Source organism: Somniosus microcephalus, chromosome 5, assembly GCF_052327205.1.
Source record: "Somniosus microcephalus isolate GS21.2 chromosome 5, FLI_Smic_1.0, whole genome shotgun sequence".
In the NCBI taxonomy this organism is placed as follows: Eukaryota; Metazoa; Chordata; class Chondrichthyes; order Squaliformes; family Somniosidae; genus Somniosus; species Somniosus microcephalus.
The window spans coordinates 67824855-67834686 of NC_140991.1; the positions used below are offsets into that span (position 1 = coordinate 67824855).

The following is a 9832-nucleotide window of genomic DNA, read 5'->3' on the forward strand; positions in this document are numbered from 1 at the left end:
TAAGGTGGATAACATCTTGTTTGCATACAGGAATGCAACACATGTGGTTACAAACCAAACTCCCGCCATGATGTTTTTCAATAGAAGACTAAGATGCTGGCTGCATTTGATCAAGCCAAACATCAGAAGGGACGTAGAGAACCGACAATTTCAAGGCATGAATGAAAGGCCAACTAGAACCTTCCAGATAGGTCAACAAGTTTTGGCCCGGGACTACCGTACTGAGAAATGGCAGCCTGAAACTATTTGCACACAACTAGGACCGCTGATGTATACCGTGGACATTGGAGAAAGCATAATAAGGCGCCATGCTGACCAGATCATAGAGTCATCCGAAAAGGGACAACCTACACCACAACTCTATACGCCTAATGATGAAGCAGAGATACCCATAGTATCTACCTCCGATCCGGTGATACTGGAACCAGATGAACCCGACACTGGCATTCAAGCCTAATCGACCTTGCCAAAAGAACCTACTACACCACCGAAAACTACTACACCACCGAGGCGTTATCCGGACCGAGTCAGGAAGCCTCCAGAGAGACTGACTTATAATTGATTAACTGCAGCAAATGTGTAAATTATTGTTCTTGTAAACATGTTAATTAATGATTACTTAAAATGTTATGTACTGATTATCTAAGAGGGGAGGAATTGTGGTGTATGTACCTTTAAGAGCCCCTGTGTACTCTAATACCGGTAGTGACCACTCGGGTATATAAGCCTGTATAGCGTCTTGTGGCCTAGAAATTCGGTAGGCTTAGCGCCGCATTTGAGGCGCTAGAGGGCCTAGCGCCGGAGTTATGGCCAGTTGAGAAATTCCCTGGGGCCCTAAATCGGCGTTGCACCGGTAGCGCTGCGCCGGCACCGATGACGTCATCGGTGTGTGCAGCGTCCCGGTTGCCGTGGTAACCCAGCCCCAAGCCGAAATTCAGTTGCGCCCGCCTCGCCCGTGGCAGGCGCAACTAAGACTCTGGCAACAGAGTCTTCCCCCAGTGTGCGCCGGCGCATAAAGGTGGAGCGGCAGCCGGCCGCGTTCCCGGCGGCCGCCTGCCCGCACCTCCCTTCCCGGACTCCTGCATTCCCCCCCCGCGGCCCTGATCAGTGTCTCATGTGAGCCCGGCACTTCCCTGAGGTGCCGGGCTCAGATGTCGGGTCAATCCGCCGAACAGTTGTCGGCTGCAGGCAGCTCCTCCTTAACAGGAGGAGGAGGCCTGCAGTTCCCCCGCCTGCCGCACAGCATCGGTTGCCGCAGCGGGGGATTAGCGCCGGGAAACCCAAGTTCACGCCCGTTTTGAGGCGCTAAAGGAGGGTTTTAGCGCCCGCCGCCGTCTGGGCCCGGCGCACCCGAATTTTCGTCGGGCGCTGCCGCATTACCGCTGGCGCAAACTTTCTGGCGCTACAGCCCTGGCAAGACCAGAACCCAATTTCTAGGCCTGTATCTTTTAGTTCACCTCCAGACTTTGTTCAGTAAACACCTGTTAAACCAACTCCTGCATTCCGTGTCTCCATTAACACACGGATACAACAGTTCCCATGCTGTTTCGTGCCTTTATATTCTATTTCATATTGATTCGCCCCTAGAAACAGGGACCATCTTTGTAACTGTTGTGCAGTCATCAATGGAACGCCCTTCTTAGGATTAAAGATGGAGACAAGTGGTTGGTGGTCAGTCAGCAAGGTGAACTTCTGCCCATGCAGATAGTGGTTGAATTTTTTTACTCCCCATACTAGGCTGAGGGCCTCCCTGTCAATCTGGGCGTAGCTGCGCTCGGCCGGAGTTAGTGACCGAGACGCAAAGGCTACTGGCCTCTCCAACCCGTCTGGGAATTTGTGCGACAGCACCGCTCCAATACCATAGGGTGATGCATCACATGCCAAATGAATTGGTAGTGCTGGGTTGAAATGGGTCAACACCTCTTTTGATGTGATCAATTCTTTACACTTCTGGAAAGCTCGTCTACGTTCGTCATCCCACTTCCATGGTACCCCTGTTTGCAGTAGGGTGTTCAGTGGGTGTAATACCGTGGACAAATTTGGTAAGAACTTGTGGTAGTAGTTTACCAGCCTGAGGAACGACCTCAGTTGTGACACATTTTCCGGTGCTGGAGCCTTGACCACTGCCTCAATCTTTTCAGGGGACTTATGTAACCCCTCTTCATCGATGACGTGGCCACAATACGAGATCTGTTTCTGGGAAAACTCGCACTTGTGGCGATTAGCTCGTAGCCCATACTCCTTTAATCTGGTGACCACCTTCTCCAAGTTGGCGAGGTGATCACTGTCATTTTCGCCCGTGACCAAGATGTCGTCCAAATAACACTGGGTCCCTGGAATCCCTTGCAGTACTTGATCCATTGCCCTTTGCCAGATAGCCGGAGCCGAGGCTACCCCGAACACCAGCCGGTTGTATTGATAGAGACCTTTATGAGTGTTAATCGTAAGGTATTGTTTCGAAGCTTCTTCTACCTCCATTTGCAAGTACGCCTGGGCTAGATCAATTTTGGTGAAGCGTTTACCTCCAGATAGCGAGGCGAAAATATCCTCAATTCGTGGAAGCGGATATTGTACCGTGTGAAGGATTGGGTTCACTGTCACCTTAAAATCCCCACAGATGCGGACCTTCTTTGGTTCCCCAGGCGTATTACTCAACGACCTCTTCATTACAGGAACAATGGGTGTAGCCCACTCGCTCCAGTCCACTTTGGACAGTACTCCTGAACGTTCCAACCCTTCCAGCTCTGCTTCGACAACTGGTCTGATCGCATAAGGCACTGGACTGGCCTTAAGAAACTTTGGGCTTGCATTTTCCTCTAATTTAATCGTTGCTGTTATGCCTTTTAGTGTTCCTAGTACCTCCTGGAACACTTCTTTTGTGGCAGTTAGCATTTTTGACAGTCGTCCAGGTGTGACGTCGTCATCCTTTTTGGCCTCAACCTTCAGTGCCTGTATGGGATGCCAATCTAATTGTATCTTCCGGATCCATTCACGTCCTAGCAGTGGTGGTCCTCCATCTGGCAATACATATATATCCATTTTAGGTATTTCCTGGCCTTTATATATCACTTTCACCCTTATTTTTCCTTTGGGGTAGACTTTTTGCCCCGTATACGTCTTCAAGACAATCTCTGTAGCTTTCAAGGGTAGATGTGAAAATAGCCGCTTGTAGTTCCTTTGGTTTATGACTGTTAGGGCTGATACTGTGTCCAATTCCATTTTCACTTGGACTCCGTCTATCTTGAGTGTAACCCAGATAGTCTGGTGATCCTCCATTTTGGTTACCTTATGTAGTTTCAGACAACCCAGCTCCTTGCTTCCGGAGTCTGTGTCACTTTTCTGTTCGTCTGAACCACTGTCCATCACCTGGTGTACCTTTTTGTACTTCTCCTGTGGAGCTTTCTTACTGTTGGTTTTCTTCCCAGACCTGCAGACTCTTGCTATGTGTCCTGCTTTTCCACACTGTCTGCACACTTGGTCCTTGAACCAACAATCCTTCTGGTCATGTGTTGTTCTGCCGCAGCGATAGCACTTCCCTGTTCCATAGGACATTTCATTGGTGCCATATTCTTGCGGTCTCCGTTGTATCTCTGCAGCTCCCCTTGCGGCTGCTTCGTGTGATACTGCCATACTGAAAGCCTTGTCCAGCGTAAGATCCTTTTCTGATAGAAGCTGTTTCTGGGTTCCTTCACTTTGTAGCCCACACACAAACTTGTCCCTTAACGTATCTGCTAGTCCCACTCCAAACTGGCAGTGTTTCGATAGCTTGCGCAGTTCCGTTAGGTACTCAGCATTGCTTTCGTCTTTGTGTTGGTTCCTTTTATGGAACTTAAATCGTTCTGCTATCAGCAGCGGTGTGGGGTTTAAGTGGTCCTGTAGGATTTCTACTATGCTTTCGAAATTCTTGTTCACCGGCTTCTCTGGGGTTATTAGATTTTGCAGTAACCCATAAGTTTTTGCACCCATGGAATTTAACAAAACCAGTGCTTTACTAGCATCTGGCACTTCATTCGCCCTGCAGTACACCTCAATACGTTCCACATATGTCGCCCAATCTTCGACTTCATTGTCGAACGTAGAGATACTGCCACTCTTCGGCATCCCTGGGTGTGATTTAACTGTCAAAAATGGCGTCTCCCGCGCTTCCCCTTCTTCTCCGCTGGCACAAAATGGCGTCTCCCGCGCTTTCCTTCCTTCCCGCGCTCGCCCTTCTTCTCCGCTGTGGCTTCTAAAAATGGCGTCTCCCGCGCTCTTCCTTCTTCTCCGCAGCTCAATGGCATCTCCCGCGCTCTCCCTTCTTCTCCCCACGGACACTGTTACGCCCTTGAGCCCTGGCTGTGCTCTGCGTGTCCTTTTTTTTTTTTGTCGACGCCGCTCGGTCCTGAACCCAGCTGTTGCTTTACCCTCTCTCTCTCCAGTTTTTTTTTTTTTTTCTTCTCGACGCCGCTCGGTTTTCAACCACCGGCTGCGCCCTGTGCGCTTCACCCTCTGTCTTACCCCGTCAACGCTTCTCGGCTTTCTCTCCGCCGTCGGTCGACTCCAGCCGCTGCTGTCCTGGAAGGGTCTGCGCTGGACCTGTCGTCAGTCTCTTGCTGATCGTCGTGGCTGGGGAACCAAGCCCGGCTCTCCACAGCCTCCCCTGCGATGTTCACTCTCTGCCGGACGACTGGGCGGTTGCTCGTGGTCGACGCCCGTGTTCCTGGCCTCGACCTTTTTTTTTTTTTGTTACACCGCCCTCCCGGAGCGAATCCTCGAAGGGAAATGCAGAGTTGCAGGTAGATTCGAATCGACACTCGTCGCCACTGTTAGATCCATGATTCTGAGAGTATGCTGTTTTTCAATAACCACACAGATGCTGTAACTTAACAATAAACAGGTATTTACTGGAGGAGGGTAGTCTCAAGACTGGGGGTACAGAGGCATGCACAAGGCTTATATACAGGTGTGGTCACTGCCGGTACTACAGTATACAGGAGCTGTAATAGTAGTTCTGTCTTAAAGGCACATACACTACAAGATTATACCGCTCTAAACAAGGTAACATCCAAAATCCATCCCATAGTAAGCAACCCAAACACGATAATGTACGAGATACCTCCGGAAGCCAAAGTCTTTACAGTATTGGATATAGCGAATGGTTTTTGGAGTATACCAATACGATTACCAGAGGACTCAGTCAGGCCAATGGTGGGTGAGGAACACCTCCCCGAGATAATGAAACAATACCTGACAAAACGAAGTCAACAAGTAAGCAAAATGGGACAACAGGTGATAAATCGAAACATATTATGAGATAAGGAACTGGAGTATTTACAAGAAACAGCGCCAGAGTTACCCAGAATAGGAACCCAAGTTATGGTAAAAATAATTGATAAAAAGGGGTTAGGTGCACGGTGGAGAGGTCCATATGAGATTGCATACAAAACATTAACCACTGTATGTATCAAAGAAAAAAGAGGGACCAGTTGGAAACACTGGACCCAGGTGAAACCAGTAACCTTAAATCCGCAGGGACCGGAGGACCCGGAGGCATAAGGATCAAATAATATGTGTTTAACACTAAAAAGCCCCATTCCACCCTCTCCTCTAGGGGAAAGAGCTCAGAAGATGACCCAACCTCGGTTTAAATTACAGATAAACGTGGATCCAGTGAGATGGATTATTATAACGACTCTGATGATAACACTTGTAAGTCCAAATAACGGGCCGGAAGAAATGGACTGCAAGTTAAAATCCCCTAGTGGAGACTCCACGAGGAACTTCATTATATCACACAGTTACGAGTGTGAAAAACAAGGAAAAGGATGTTACAGGTGTGACGGGACCTGGGTGAACTTGGATCAACAACCATGCGGACCCTGTAGAATGACAGATACCAGCAATATGGTAAGATGTAATAGACACTGGCAGGTGTTGGGTCAAGTAGGAGGAGGATATGTCCTCAGCTGCACGGACGGTATCATAAGATGGGCCATTTTACACGCTGTTACAACACCACAACCAACAACAACAGGGAACACACCACAAGAAGTAACCCTAAAACCAACAATACCCCCAATCACAACGACACCTGAAGAACGAAGGTGTCCGAAATTGACGCCTGGGCCCAAAAATGGACTGGTGTTATTTACCGAGGGAGAGCAATTGTATGATAATGTGAGACATGAAATTGTACCGGTACTAATGAACTTAACCATGCTACAATGGCCAGGATATTGTGAAAGATCTCCTAAAGTTAGAAAATTATATGCACATATGGTAAGGGATGTAATTAGCCAGGCTGCTGATGCAACAGGGGCTACTAGTTTCAGGGGACATGCTGCATTCCACCAAAGAATTAAGAGGGGCTTAGGAAATGATGTACTCACAGGAATAAATACGGGGACGTCATTCATTAATGCCCTAGATATACAAGGAGTCCAGAGTAGTGTGGAACAATTACAAAGGGTAATACAACAGATTTTAGGAAAGAAACTGGTTTAGCCCAACAAGAATCAGAGTTGGGAGGACATACGATAAGGAAATTACTCGAAGGAATCAAAGTTATAGAAGACCATGCCAACACTATCAACAAATTAAGCCATAGAGATGAGGAACAGGCAAAAGATGATGTAGGGAGAGGCTTGTGCCATGCCTATGGTCAATGGAACACCGGACGGTTAAGACACAATCTGGCACAGATACAGCGAGGTGAGGTACCAGACTGGATTAACAGCACACAGCTCTATGGCCTGAGCCAAAATCCAGGCCCTCTGAGTGCGTGTACCCTCAAGGGGATGACTAGAGTATATCCAGTGATGCAAAAATGCGAAGCAGAAGTGACAGCAATGATAGGCATGGTACTCATGATACCAGTGGTGAGACTAGACATGGCTCCACACCCACGATACCAGGTAACAAACATAGGCATAGTGAGGGGTGAGACATACCTCCGATACTATCCAATTGATACCTATGCCATCAGGAAGAATGGTACTATAAGAGGAGTCTCCCTAAACGGATGCCATGGGAAAGGTATGCTTACGATATGCCCACATCCGGTAGGAGAAGGCCCTAAGGATGAGTGCGGCTACAATAAGACAGAAGGGTGCATGTTGGAAGTTTCACATGTCGGTCAGCATTGCACCCGCTCGGGATATAGAGGCAGAGGGGAGTATTGTATAGCCACCACAGAGACTGAGTACCAATATAGTAACCTTGTATGTGTGATCACAATGCCTAACTTCTGCTTCACACCAAAGATCCCTGTGACAATTGGACACACCAGATTGGTGTATGTACACTTAAGGGAAGAAATTAAACTAAATGTGCCAGATGGTTTAAGGGACAAATTGGTCAATTATGAAGATCCGGTGGGGGCTCCGATACCCCACCTGCCAGAGGATCTGCAAGAGATAAAAGAGGGCTTAAGTAAAATGGTGAAACAATACGTAAGGTTGCAAAAGGATCTTGGGGAACTAGAAAGGAACATAGAAGTAGAACTACAGGAAGTCACATGGTATAAGAAGCTGTGGGATTGGGGGATGAATGTCAACATCCACCCATGGATCCGCATTACTTCTCACATATTAGTGATAGTACAATTGGCTTTGGCAATAGGACTAGGAATAGCAGCATGTGCCGCCTGTAAAAAACGTAGAGAACAAAAAAGAAAGAAGGAGATGGAAGAAATGTACACAACCTTGATAAAATAGTGATGTGTGCTGTTTGGTGGTAATTGTTGCAGAAGCCTCCTAGGCAGATTCCCATCGAGCAGACGGACTATTACTACGAACGAGCAAAGGCTTGGGAGAAAGACCTGCTTAACGGATGTATAATATTAATAGCCTTGACGCTTATAAACCTATGTAAGTGGATGGATAATATGCCAATGGAAAAGATGTAGGAGGCGTAGAAATCAGGATAACATGATTATACAAACAAGGTGACCCAATGGGTTGGATTTGATCACCACCCCGGCAGGACACCATAATAGGAGAAATAATTGGGTTGGTCAATGATTAAAAGGAATTAATCAGGACCAAAAGGGGGGACTGAAAAGGTTAAAAGGGAGAAAGGGGCTCATTAGATAAAAATAAGGGAATTAGGGAACCGAGCATACATCCAACCATATAAAGAAATAACAACAGAAAATGCTGGAAAAACTCAGCAGGTCAGGCAACATCCGTGGAGAGAAATTTGAGTTGACGTTTCGGGTCGAACCCTTCGGATTTCCAACATCTGCAGTATTTTGCTATCCAACCATATAAAGAGTTATTTTGTACATGTCCCAGAGGGAAGTATGGTGTAATGTGGTCAAATGGTCAAACGGTCAGTTACGAATTGAGTAAGGTACATAAACCATTAGTTACTAATTAAGGAATGAGGTGAAGATAACGTATGGGGTCACAAGACTAATGTAAAGGTCAGAATGTGCACATGGGTCGCAAGAATTTGCACCCGAAGCCAACTGTCTGATGTAAGTCACGACTTAGAGCAAAAACTATATAAAAGGCAATGGATTGTAACAATCGGGGAACATCTGTCTACGGATAGGTGTTCCCCTGTTAACTTGTAATAAAATTGTGTTGAAGGTACTTTCCGGACTCTGAGTGGGCTTTTGTGTTGCGTGACACATGGGCACCCACGGCTCCCCGTAACACATGTTGAGACATTTTATTACGTTAAAGTTTCTTTACAAATGCACTGTTCCAAGCTGTTCCAGTACAGCTACAACACTGGCATAAACACGACAATGTGGAAAACTACCCAGGTATGTCCTGTCCACAAAAAGTAGGACAGATCAAATCCAGCCAATTATCGCCCCATCAGTCTACTCTCAATGATCAGCCAGTGATGGAAGGCGTCGTCAACAGTGCTATCAAGCGCCACTTACTCACCAATAACCTGCTCACTGATGCCCAGTTTGGGTTCCACCAAGACCACTTGGCTCCAGACTTCATTACAGCCTTGGTCCAAACATGGACAAAGGAGCTGATTTCCCGAGGTGAGGTGAGAGTGATTGCCCTTGACATCAAGGCAGCATTTGACCGAGTGTGGCATCAAGGAGCCCTAGTAAAACTGAAGTCAATGAGAATCAGGGGGAAAACTCTCCTCTGGCTAGAGCCATACCTAGCACAAAGGAAGATTGTTGTGGTTGTTGGAGGCCAAACATCTCAGCCCCAGGACATTGCTGCAGGAGTTCCTCAGGGCAGTGTCCTAGGCCCAACCATCTTCAGCTGCTTCATCAATGACCTTCCCTCCATCATAGGATCAGAAGTGGGAATTTTCATTGATGATTGCACAGTGTTCAGTTCCATTCGCAACTCCTCAGGTAATGAAGCAGTCCCTGCCCGCATGCAGCAAGACCTGGATGATTTTCAGGCTTGGGCTACATAGAAACATAGAAGATAGGAGCAGGAGTAGGCTATTCGGCCCCTCGAGCCTGCTCCGCCATTCAATGCGATCATGGCTGATCATCCAAACTCAGTACCCAGTCCTTGCTTTCTCCCCATACCCCTTGATCCCTGGAATGTTCTGCACTGGTATTTATTACAGGTTCTGATAATGGAGTGGATTCAGGTACGTAAAATCTATTGGGAAGATTCGATTCTGTTTTGAAACACAGAAAACAAACAAGAAAATGACCCTGTAACTTTCACATTCAACTCTTGTCCCTGGTAAAAGTATTTAGAATTAGTTATGAATTGATGTGGAATTCTACACAAGACTAAAGAAATTGCATTTCAATTTATTCTCATAAAAGACTATTCCCTTTTATTTAATGGGGCAATTTTAACTGAATTGTAATACAATCATACACAGAACAAAATAATGCAATTTATTTGCCTTG

At 46.9% G+C, this 9832-nt stretch overlaps 1 pseudogene; it reads left to right on the forward strand.

Annotated features, from left to right (window-relative positions):
- The first annotated feature begins 5654 nt into the window (after positions 1-5654).
- LOC147117094 (uncharacterized) lies at positions 5655-7694 on the forward strand (annotated as a pseudogene).
- The last annotated feature ends 2138 nt before the right edge of the window (positions 7695-9832 follow it).